The sequence below is a fragment of the Giraffa tippelskirchi genome, chromosome 2 (genome assembly GCF_054371585.1).
Source record: "Giraffa tippelskirchi isolate mGirTip1 chromosome 2, T2T-mGirTip1v1.2.pri, whole genome shotgun sequence".
NCBI classification, from domain to species: Eukaryota; Metazoa; Chordata; class Mammalia; order Artiodactyla; family Giraffidae; genus Giraffa; species Giraffa tippelskirchi.
Genome location: NC_137276.1, coordinates 173,452,769 through 173,464,967, shown reverse-complemented (window position 1 = coordinate 173,464,967; position 12,199 = coordinate 173,452,769). Strand labels below are relative to the sequence as shown.

At 39.0% G+C, this 12,199-nt stretch overlaps 1 protein-coding gene and 1 long non-coding RNA gene across 9 annotated transcripts in view; one reads left to right on the top strand and one right to left on the bottom strand.

Annotated features, from left to right (window-relative positions):
- Window positions 1-12,199, bottom strand: part of LSAMP (limbic system associated membrane protein) — a 1,066,465-nt gene that overhangs the window by 644,411 nt on the left and 409,855 nt on the right. The window lies entirely within an intron of this gene.
- On the top strand, window positions 1,023-9,050 carry LOC145539468 (uncharacterized). The gene is made up of 2 exons (XR_014077841.1): window positions 1,023-1,095; window positions 6,340-9,050. It is a non-coding gene; the product is annotated as an uncharacterized LOC145539468 (long non-coding RNA).

Sequence of the window (12,199 nt, the reverse complement as noted above, 5' to 3'; positions counted from 1 at the left end):
CCGACTCTGTGTGACCCTATGAATTGTAGCCCACCAGGCTCCTCTGCCCATGGAATTCTCCAGGTAAGAGTACTGGAGTGGGTTGCCAGGCCCTCCTCCAGGGGATCTTCCCAACCCAAAGATCCAACCCAGGTCTCCTGCATTGCAGGCAGATTCTTGACCACTGAGCCACCAGGGAAGCCCACCCTTTGCAAATAGCACTAATTAAGGCTGGAAGGGTGAGCAATAAATCCATTGTTGTGCTGATACAATTGGTTAGCTCAGACGCACTTTTCCTGCCATTGTTAATTACTACATGTTAATGTATAAATGCAGGGAGACAACCAAAGATGAGGTAGGTAGAGAAGGAGCTATGCTTATTTAGTTAATTATTAATTACTAGGAATTTTCAACAGTGGGACATTAACCACTTGCTCTTTTAAATGGTAATAAATAGCAGACATATGTCTAATTAAGGAGCTGTAAATGCTCTGCAGGAGCTGAATGGAAGGAGAAGGACACTTATTTACAGACCTATACTGAATAATTTCCTTCTCCAATACTGAATAAAAAAGAGAATTATTGTTGCGTTTAAAGCCAGCTCTCACATAGTATCTGCTCAGATTCCTAACTCTCTCTGCCTTCTCTGCCATGACATTTCTCGCTGAGGCTGGTGTCAAGGTAAAGAAGACTCAGGTTTCTTTAAATGGTATCTTTCAAGAACAATCTCTCAGTGAGCCTCACATCTCAATCCTTCCTTAAGTTTTATTAGTAGGATAAGATTTTCATCACATGAAGTCAGTTTCTTCTGCATATATCATAATTCTAAGTAATAGGATTCTTAGCACTCTTCATAGATTGTTATACAAAATCTATGGAAGGGCAGATTTTCTTTTTTATCAGACCCTTGATTCTTAGCCCGCATCCACGGAGATTGAATTAAACACTGAAATGCCTGAATGAGATCATAAAAGGGAGTTTCACACAAAGACTTCCAGTGTCAGGTTAGTGCAATGGACTCTGGCAAAGCTGAAGGACACAGCAGAGCTGAAAGATTAGCGTTAGAGGAAACTCTCTGAACCTTCCTTCATCACCTGCTGGAATTCACCTCTAAAAGTAACTGCTGATTTGTAAAAATCTAGGGTTACCTCATTAGTCAGTTTTTTCTTCAGTTCAGTCGCTCAGTTGTGTCTGACTCTTTGTGACCCCATGAATCGCAGCACGCCAGGCCTCCCAGTCCATCACCAACTCCCGGAGTTTACCCAAACTCATATCCATCGAATCGGTGATGCCATCCAGCCATCTCATCCTCTGTCGTTCCCTTCTCCTCCTGCCCCCAATTCTTCTTACTTTGGCACAAATTTTCTTTGCTTTCTTCTGTTCCTAGTTTCTGTTTTGAAATACCCTCCCTAACTGCTTTTTATACCAAAACTTCAAAGCAAATTTCAGGTAACAGCAAAATGACACGTGGTCAGACAAGTGCACGATGGTTGCCCTTTGGTCTACCCAGGGACTTCTGAGCCAACAGCCCTGTCCACATCAGCTCTCTGCTCTTCACTCCCCACTCCCCAAGCTTGGGAACCCTCCAGAAGAGATGGGGTTTTGGCCAGGCTTTCTTTCTCTGGTCTGACTGGTATTTCCAAGGCATGAGCAGCAAATGCTATGTAATGACTTATAGTAAATGCTATAAAGGACTCAATTTATCAGAGGGCCTTCCTCCATGCGGTGACCCCCCTCCCATATAGCTGCTTTATCCCTTCAAGACATAGGTGGTTGGCCATCTGTAAAGGTATATTACTGAGACTATTATTACCACTAATCTGCTCCCCTAGAGCTCTTCTTGTCCATGGACACAGCTGGAAGTCCTAATTGTTCATATATGATTATCCTACCCCAAGCCAGAATGGAGAAGAAAACACAAAATGAACAGGGAGCCTAGGTGATAAGAGTATATTAAGTTTAAAATATATACTCTCTAGGAAAAGTCACAGAGGATTTTCTTGGCTCTGCTTGCCTGGAACTCCCTTAGGACATATAGTACTAATATTGCAGGCTCCCACATCAAGGGCATTGCAAATACTTGCTTTACGGATGGCTACATCTCTGGCAACTCAGTTGAACTCTTCATCCTTTATAGGAAATGTTCTGAGAAACCAAGGACCTGTCTCAAACAAGTTTTTAATGGGAGCATAACCTACTATCAAGCAAGAAATAAGCACTGACAGCAAGTTCCTAGTTTAGTAGCATCTTTAGTAGAAATCACTAGTTATATTATAATTCGGCTTGGATCAAAAGAAGCAGTCACACCACTGAGAACCTAAGGGGTAAATAATACCCAAATGTTAAAAAAAAAAAAGGCAGGAAATCTTATTTTTGACATTATTTTTTGTTTACTGAAATAATTGACATACAGCTAACTTCATTATTTAACATCATTATGAGCTGGTAACTTTCTAAACATTACAGAAAATGAGATAAACCTAAATATCAGGGGAAAATGAAAGTCTTTTATTATTCTCAACATGAAGGGACAAACCTGAATATAAATCTACAGTGCAGACACTTAATAAACTATTGGTAAGGAAGCAGAAATTCACTCTTTGAAGTTAATACTAAAATCGTTTCCATGTACCAGGTGGGAAAAATTAAAGTGACTGAATATCAGGGAGAGTTGACCATCAGCAGTGACTAGAAGTGATTCTCAAAATGCGGTTCCCTGGATTGCCCCTTCAGCTTCACCTGGGGACTTGTGAGAAAGGCAAATTACTGGGCTCCACCCAGAGTTACTTAATAAGAAACACAGGTGGTATGGCTCAGCAATCTGAGTTTTAACACATCCTCCAGGTGATTCTGATGCGAGCTAAAATTTGAAAATCACTCTAGTGGTTTCAGTGACCTTAGGACCATCCCATTATAAGTACTGATTACTAACAAAAGAACAAATGATCTCAAATTAATACGCCTTTGGCAGCAAAAGCATAATTTTGATATATATATAATAACATCATAAATATACAGAGATGCATAAAATCACATTTCGTTATTTAATTTACAATAAATTAGCTTCTTCTAAAGAATAAACAATTTACTTGGAAAACCTGAAAACTATTTTAATGCTTTAAAAAATTTCATTTATAAACAAACCCTTCCTTGTTTATTGAGCACCTGCTTTACACTCAGCACTATCCTAGTCTTTACAGATACTCTACATAATCCTTAAAATATTTATACAAGATATTCCAGTGCTCTCTCCACTTGCTTATATGCCCTCTTACTTGCTTGCCATAAAGGATGGAGAGGTTTAATCTGATTGTTCATAGATTAGACATTCACTGAACCAAATAATTCTGTCACCAATAGCAAGGTCACTATACTTGAAATTGGATCAGCACAGGTGCCCTGCTCTTTCTCCTCCCCTGCTTCCTGTTTCCATGCTGCAGGCAGGAAGAGGTTACTCTGCACCAAAGAGTGTTGGTACACACAATCCACAGAAAGTCTCAGCTATTAATCGTGGTTCTGAATATCACAGGTAAGTAAACACAGGAAAAATCAAGAGAAAAAAATGTCCAATGAAAGAGGCAAAGGCTTCTCTAGCAAACTGGGAGCTCTGGTCAGGCTATAGAAAGGACAGAAAAGCTTTTTGGAAATAGTCACTTACTAACCTCATGGAAAAGAAAAAAAAAATATGAAAATGGTTTTGGAAATTACTCCTTTTTATTTCTTTATACTGCATTCATGTCTCTAATATTTCATCAAATATAAGGAGGTGAAAAAGGCAGGAGGTAGGGAAGTGGAATGGAGTAAAAAAATGTCCAATAAAAAGAATATACATTATTCTTTTTAAAGAGAACTTTCTTCATTTTAAACTGACTGTTGTACACTGTCAGATCATCATTCCAATTTCCATTTTGGGGAATTTATATTTTTGGAAGGTGAATTTTATAGCTCATCTGGAGACAGTTATTACTGTTTGATATGACACAGTGAAAGCAAAAGTGGCAGAAGTATTCACAATAGAAAAAAAGTCAGTGGAATCTTTATCTTTCCCTAAAATATCTCCTACTCCCTTGGTAGCAGGTTCCTCAAAATGCTCTACCCCACAAAACAGTGGATTTCAGCACTGCATCCATCCTCTGTGGTTTACTACACAATTCCTTCAGCACTTCATAATGCTGCCTGGCCTGTGCCTTCCAAGTTAAGTGGTTCATTCATTCGTTCACTCATTCATTCACTCACTGATTCTTCATTCATTCATCAGACATGTGTTAAAAATATAGGCCTTACCTCAAAAACCTTACATCTCAACTATTTGGAACAAACAGAGCAATCATCCAAGTCTGAGGCCTTCTCAACTCATTGGCAATTACATTTCAGCAAAACCTAATCTAGTTCACAAGACAGCCTGACTAGACTTTACAGCATGCTGTGAGGTCTATTAGGAATCGGAGTCAGGGAGCAATCAGACTAGAATCAGACTAGATCCTATTTCTACTGACTTGTGGAGCTTCAGTGAGGTCTGTGAGTTCTGCTCTGTGAAAGTGTTAGTCACTCAGTCATGTCCAACTCTCTGTGACCCCATGTGGACTGTATCCCACCAGGCTGCTCTGTCCACAGAATTCTCCAGACAAGCATACTGGAGGGGGTTGCCATTTCCTACTCCAGGGAATCTTCCCAACCCACGGATCAAACCCAGGTCTCCCACACTGCGGGTAGATTCTTTACCATCTAAGTCACCAGGAAGCCCTACTCTGTGGGCTTGGCTACAAAATTCTCCTCTGCGGTTGGCTGCAATCACCCTGCTTGTAAGGCCATTCAATTCCCCTGACGGTCCTCAGCAGAAGTGAGCAAGTGTCCACAACTGCCCATTTCTTGTCCTTCAATTTGGTCTGTTTCTGACCCATCTTTAGTCAAGTTTCTCTTCTTCCCACAGGTCTGAGATCTGCTTACCCCCAAATCTGAGTAGCACTAAAAGCAGACCTTGCCCCCTCATCAGTTTTTCCTGGGAACTCGCTGGCCACAGAAGGGTACTTTCCTGCCAGACCACAATGGTCATTTCCCCTGGCTTGTCCAGCATCCCCTCAAAGATTTGGCTTCTCTCTGCTTGCCCTCTTTTACCCTATAAAATAAAACCTTTTTCTGTTTGACTTTTGAGACACCTGCAGATTTTCAAGACCAGTGTTCTCTCTACTGTGACAGTCTTGTTTTTTAACTAAAGTCTCTCCCTATCTAAATCAGATAGATTTTTATTTGGCTACTGTGGTTATTATCATGACCATTTTACAGATGAAGAACGTGAAGCTCTCAAAGGTGGCTGAGGTCATAAAACGGTCATCTGAGGTCATAAATAATAAAGTAAGGAAATATAGGGAGATGTGTCCAAAAAACAGTTGTTGAACAAGGTAATGATAATTTCCTGCTTCACGATATTACTGAGTGAGAGCTATAGCTATATCAGCCCAACCTGACAAAGGTCAGAGGACAAAGTTAAATTTGCTATAATATATATGGTTAGGTCAATGGGCTTGAGACCAAGAGATAGGTTCCTTGGTGCTCTTCAGTATGCATAACTAAATGACCGAGAAGTGGGTTTATTCTCTTTGGAACTGTGGCAGGAAGAATTACCCAGATTGTCTTAGTTTTCTTCTATCTTGGAGAGAGAACTGACGTGCCCTCAAATTATGTGTATAGATGATTACTGCAGACTGGCACAATGCAGGCATTTGAAACTTCCCACAGGTAAAGTATAAACTCAAAGCATCATAATAAATAATAATAGTGCTTTACCTTTCATGCTGCATTGTAATGCTGCTGATGTCAAATTAACATTGCAGAGAAAGCAAATGAAAGACTTTGAAATATGTCAACAGTGCTTTGGGCAAAGGATGAGGTGAAAAGCAGGTGGAGGAAAAGCAAGCCAGAGGAGGAAGACAGGTGGTCTACTGGGGGATGGGAGTGAAAGGAACAGGGCTGGGGGAAATGCACTCTATATTTTGTAAATTTTAAAATAAGATGTTTATTCCAATTTAAACACTTTCCATAAACCTACGACATTCACAAAGGCTTCACTGTATAATCTTGGAATTCTAAGCATAGAAATCATACATAAATTCAAAGAGGCAGAGTTATAATTCACAAGGGCTTTATTTCCATAGATTTTAAATTTACTTTATTCTGTAAAACTGAGGTAGTGTGGGAAATGGTTCTCAGCCATTTGCCTTCAGTCAGCATTATTGAAATAAATGATTCAACAAGCACAAACTGAGTGCTTCGACATGCCAGAAATTGTGCCGAGGCTAGACAAGACGAGGTCTCAAGCAACTCATATTTGTAGTTTAATCTATTTGTCTTTCCTGCTCCTAGGCATGGCAACCCCCTCCAGTATTCTTGCCTGGAGAATTCCAAGGACAGAGGAGCCTGGCGGGCTACGGTCCATAGGTTCGCAAAGAGTTAGACACGACTGAAGCGACTTAGCACGCATGCACGTCTTTCCTGCTCCTAGCCCTCTCTACAAACCCCAGCATATTTCTGACTTCATTTCCTTCTTAAGATCCATCCTGGACCAGCCTTCCAGGCATCCTGGACTTTTCCAGAGTCATGTTCCTCTATTCTTTCAGGACCCAATCCCTCTAACTACTTGCTTTCCAAACTGCTCACAGTTTCTCCCTGGTGGATGCCTACACATGCTTTGTCCCAGGACTGGAAAAGGAGTGAGGCATTTTTATTTACAGTTGTGGTGACCTGTAACTGCTAAACAGAGGGTGCCAAGGGAGCACCAGGACTAGAGTGGAGTAAATACAACACTGGATCACTAGTGAGATACTACATTTGGAAAGATGTATAGAAGAAAAATATCAATAACCTTAGATATGCAGGTGACACCACCCTTATGGCAGAAAGTGAAGAAGAACTAAAGAGCCTCTTGATGAAAGTGAAAGAGCAGAGTGAAAAAGTTGGCCTAAAGTTCAACATTCAGAAAACTAAGATCAGGCATCCGGTCCCATCACTTAATGGCAAATAGACGCGGAAACAGTGGAAACAGTGGTTGACTTTATTTTGGGGGGGCTCCAAAATCACTGCAGATGGTGATTGCAACCATGAAATTAAAAGACGCTTAGTCCTTGGAAGGAAGGTTATGATCAACCTAGACAGCATGTTAAAAAGCAGAGACATTACTTTGTCAACAAAGGTCCGTCTAGTCAAGGCTATGGTTTTTCCAGTGGTCACGTATGGATGTGAGAGTTGGACTATAAAAAGGGCTGAACACAGAAGAATTGATGCTTTTGAAATGTGGTGTTGGAGAAGACTCTTGAGAGTCTCTTGGACTGCAAGGAGATCCAACCAGTCCATCCTAAGTGAAATCGGTCCTGGGTGTTCAGTGGAAGGACTGATGTTGAAGCTGAAACTCCAGTATTTTGGCCACCTGATGCGAAGAGCTGACTCATTGGAAAAGACCCTGATGCTGGGAAAGATTGAGGGCAGGAGGAGAAGGGGACGACAGAGGATGAGATGATTGGATGGCTTCACCTACTCAATGGACATGAGTTTGGGTAAACTCCAGGAGCTGGTGACGGACAGGGAGACCTGGTGTGCTGTGGTTCATGGGGTCGCAAAGAGTCAGACATGACTGAGCGACTGAACTGAACTGAAATGATAGAAGAAAAATGACAACCAAAAAACAGTGGAGTTAAGTGATTGAATGTAGCAAGGCAGGTGGTGGTGACTCTGCTGCAGTTGTCAAGATGGAACACATGCTGACTTTGACCTGGTTATTTAGTGGGGCTGGAATTTAGCTAACACACTACCTCAAGTACACCATGCTCCTTCTGCACATGCTGACTTCTCTTTAGAATGCTCCTTTCCCTGCCCTGGTGAACACCTTCAAGGCCTAGGACAACCTGCTTTTATACACGAAGTCCCCCATCACACCAATTTCCTTTTGTTCTCATGGCAAACATTACTTTGTCCTAGACTTCTCACATTGCTGTTGTGTGATTTATCTACCTCCTGGGTCCCCTGCTAAGTTAATGGTATGCCCGTGATGCAGACTTTTCTTGATCTCCTTGGCATTTAGAGAGTATCTTAATAACAGATAATATGTATGGTTAAACAGAATCAAGGAGATTAGAAGGAATGAAGAAGAAGCAGGGAGGAAGGAAAGATGAGAGTAGGGAAGGAAAAGGCAAAGGAAGAAAGGGAGAGAAGCCGACAAGAGAAAAGGAGGGAAGGAAGGAATCTCTTTTCCCCTCCTTCATATTTGGGAGCAGTCTTATAATTATATGCTTTTCTATTTTCACTTTTTAAAATCCTGTTTTTTCTATTGTCTATATTTTTTCTACTACAAAAATGTGCATCCCTCAATTCTGGAAATTAAGAGGGAAAGGTCCCCCTCTTTTCTCTTTTTTCAGTTCAACTAAAAACTCATAAGAGAGACACATCTCTATGCCTTTAGTCTGAGTGCCATAAACTAAGCCTAGAATCTGGCCTTCTGCTACCGTGGATTTCAAATCAGAGGGAGGTGAGCTGGGGTTTAATTTCTTTCTTCTCAGAAGGAAGAGATTCTATTGCGCTTTTAACAGCATTGATCCTCTGTGCCAGCCCCAGTCACATGGGAACCTATTTGGGATGCAGCCAAGGGGCTACACTGTCCATGATGGAGGGTGGCTACACCAGAGAGCAAGCAAAGATTAATCAATCCAAGACAACATCTGTCAGGATATTGAGTCTGGCTCTTGTTATCAGCTGCCTGCATTTCAGGCGCTGTGTAATATTCAATTTGATTCTCTCTCACCTGCAAAGAGAAGGATTCTCTCTTTGCTTAAAAATCCCTGGCACAAGATGAAGAAGAATTGATCCGTTGGAGAAAATGATGACAGGAAAATCAAATCAGAAACAGGACAAAGGGATGAGAAAAGAAGGGAAAGAGAGTTTGGCTTACATCCTGGCCTGTTTTTTTGTTTGTTTGTTTTGTTTTGATTCTAATCAACTGATTTGTTTCCTGTTGCTTTAAGGAAATGAGTCTCTTTGTTTCTCTTGTCAGTCCTGATTATGATGAATAAATGATGACAAGAGGGTAACACGACTCTTTTGTATTTCTTTTGAGGTTCCATTAGTAAAATAGTTTTGCCCTTTGTCTCTGAGAACCAGGACCCTTTAGGTCCTGTGGATTTCCTGCTACAGGGATCACAGCAAGAACCCAAGGCACTTTTGTACAGTGGGGAAGAAAATATTAGATCCTAGAGATGTGAGTGACCTATTTGAGACTAATCTTAGTGGTTCTAATAACCTCAACTTCCTTGAGATAATACTGATGCAATCTTGAAAAGCTGTACCATCTCTAGAGTATCTGTTTCATAAATATGTGTTTATTCTATCTCTCTCCCTCTCACTGGTACCTGGATTTTCACTTGGTCATTTTCCTGTACAACCACAGAGAAGTCAATGCTTTTTTTATGCCATTTATGTTTATTTTAAAGTACTACTCCTTCTTCCACTGCATGTAAAATTTTCCAATCTAATATTCATCACTGGTGTCCCTCGTGAGAGTTAGTCATTTATCTTAGTTCACCAGTTGAAAAGCTCCACAGATATTTTAATGTCATCTCAAACTCAGCAGGTCTGAAAATCAAATTTATCACCTTTTTCTCACTAAAAATACTCCCTTTTCTTAATATTCCATTATTTTCAAGCTTGAAATTTCAGTGACATCTTTGACTCCTCATTAATGCCTGCCATGACAAATCAACAAGCCACAATGCTTTTGATCATTTCTTCAAGATATTTCTGATGTCTTATTATTTATGCCAGTGTCACACTCACTAATTTATCCCTTCATCATTAAACCTCTACCACACTTTCAGATGATGCCCCTGTTGCCAGGCTTTCCCCACCTTCAAGCTATCCCATGAGCCACAACTATAGCAGTGTATGTTACCAAATCACTTCCCCTTGCCTGAAAAAATTAAAATTAAATTCAGACTCCTAAATCTAGTATTCATGTGATTCACAATGGATGTATTCTACATTTCCAAATATATCTACGCTCCTTCTCTTTGCAATCTTCCTATTTGCCCAGAGTCACCATTTCCTAAAATCACTTGTACCCCATTGCTCAAGTTAACACTCATACTATGCTTCATCCATACCAATGCATTTTCAATTCCCTGAATTTTTCATACATCTTTAAATGTCTCCACCTGTGCACATATTATGTCCTCATCCTGAAACATCTGTCATTCTTCCTTCTAACCATGATGGGTTAACTTTTACTTGAATATTAAATATTCTATAATGATGTCATCTTTCCAGCAGTGTTTCCCCTTGTCTCCCATTCTGTGTAGATGATTCACAAGGATTCTCCAAAAGCACTCTGTTTTCTTTCTCTCTAGCATTTTGCCTGGTAATAAATGAATGGATGAATGATAAATAAATGAAACTATATTATCTGGAATTGTGTGCTTTTCTATTCTTCCCACATCTGTACAAAGTGTTAATCTTACCATCCTCTGAGTATCTTCATTTGCCACATATCTTTGAAGCCTTTCTTGACCATTCCAGATACAAGTGATCCCTCTCTTTTTAAATCCCCTAAACACTTCTTCAACAAAGCATTTTGTTTTGAAGTTATACTAACTAAATTATTTCCTATGTTTCTGAGAAGTTTAGAGGGTAGGTTAATGAGATTTTAAGTTAACATAATAATTATTTAAAAATTTTTTGCTAGAAAATCATTACTCTAGGAGTCAGGTCTAGACAATGGTACTAGTAAAATAGGAGAGGAATAAACTGAGGCAGATTCGGTCAAGATTCAGAGTACAAAGGCAAGTAGGATCTCAAAGACACTTAATTAGGATAAAACTGTACTCTTTAAACAATCCAAAACAGGCAACAACAGGCAAAAAGTAGACTACAGGAAACCCAGATTTGTAAATTAACAGGGCACAAACAAATAAACAACAAACAAGGTAAAATGAACCATTTTGGACCACAAACAGTAGGGTCAGTTGCTTATTGTCCAATATGTAGATGGTGAGAACTCTCAGTATTCATCTACTTGTAATGGCCATTTAAAAATTAGAGGAAAATATTTTGGATACACAATTGAACAACCAGTAACATATTTACCAAAGTGATTTTTATTAAGGTAACTCCCATATGTCAGCTTCTTTGACTTAAAATTTTAACTTTTCTTCATTTTGCTCTTTATAACATCTGAAAGTAATACAGTACCTACTTTTGTTGATATGTAGGTTAATTCATATATATAACTCCCACATTAAAAAACTTTTGAGAACAAAAAAGGCCTCATATCTGTTTGTACATAATACAGTACCTAATCAATGAACGAATTCCATCTTGTACAACTCGTAGAAAACCAAGCAGTAACAGGCATGGAATACTAGATGTCAGGCATGCTATGACAACGGCTGAGCTAGGTACAAACTAACAGGTTTCAGCTTCATATGCCCCTATTCCTTCCTGAAATAGAGCAATTGAAAAATAGATTGGCAAAGGTACAAAATCAATTGTATGGGGATAGGAAAGTCTTTTCAATTCTATAGGGATAGGATAGTCTTTTCTGAACCAAGCAGATATATTCATATTGGAAAAAAAATGAATTTAGAACCTACTTCATACCATATATAGAAATGAATGAAAAGTGAATCACAGACCTGAATATAAGAGTTAAAACTATACACATTTTAGAAAAACAACTTAGAATAAATCCTTGTAACTTTGGGCTAGGTGAAAAGTTTTTAGATCTGATATCAAAAGCACAACCTATAAGAGGAAAAAAAGTTGATAAACTAGACTTATTAAAATTTAAAAAAAAATTGTACTTCAACATGAAAAAGATGAGCCATACACTATAAGAAAATATTTTTAAGTTCATATATCTGATAAAGGACTTGTATTCCAAATATATTAAAATTTCTTATAATTCAATTATAAGATGGACATACCAATTAAAAAGGGGACAAAATATATGATTAACATAGTACCAAAAAATATATACAAATGTATATTAAGCACTTCAAAAGATCAACGTCAGACTTCAGGTTAGTACAAACTAAAATCACAATAAGATACAACTATATGCCACACAAATGCCTATATCAAAAATACAAACATCAATAAATGTTGGCAAGATGTTTTGAAACTGGAACTGTATACACTGCTGGTAAAATGTAAAAAATTATAGCTATATTGAAAAACTGTGTGA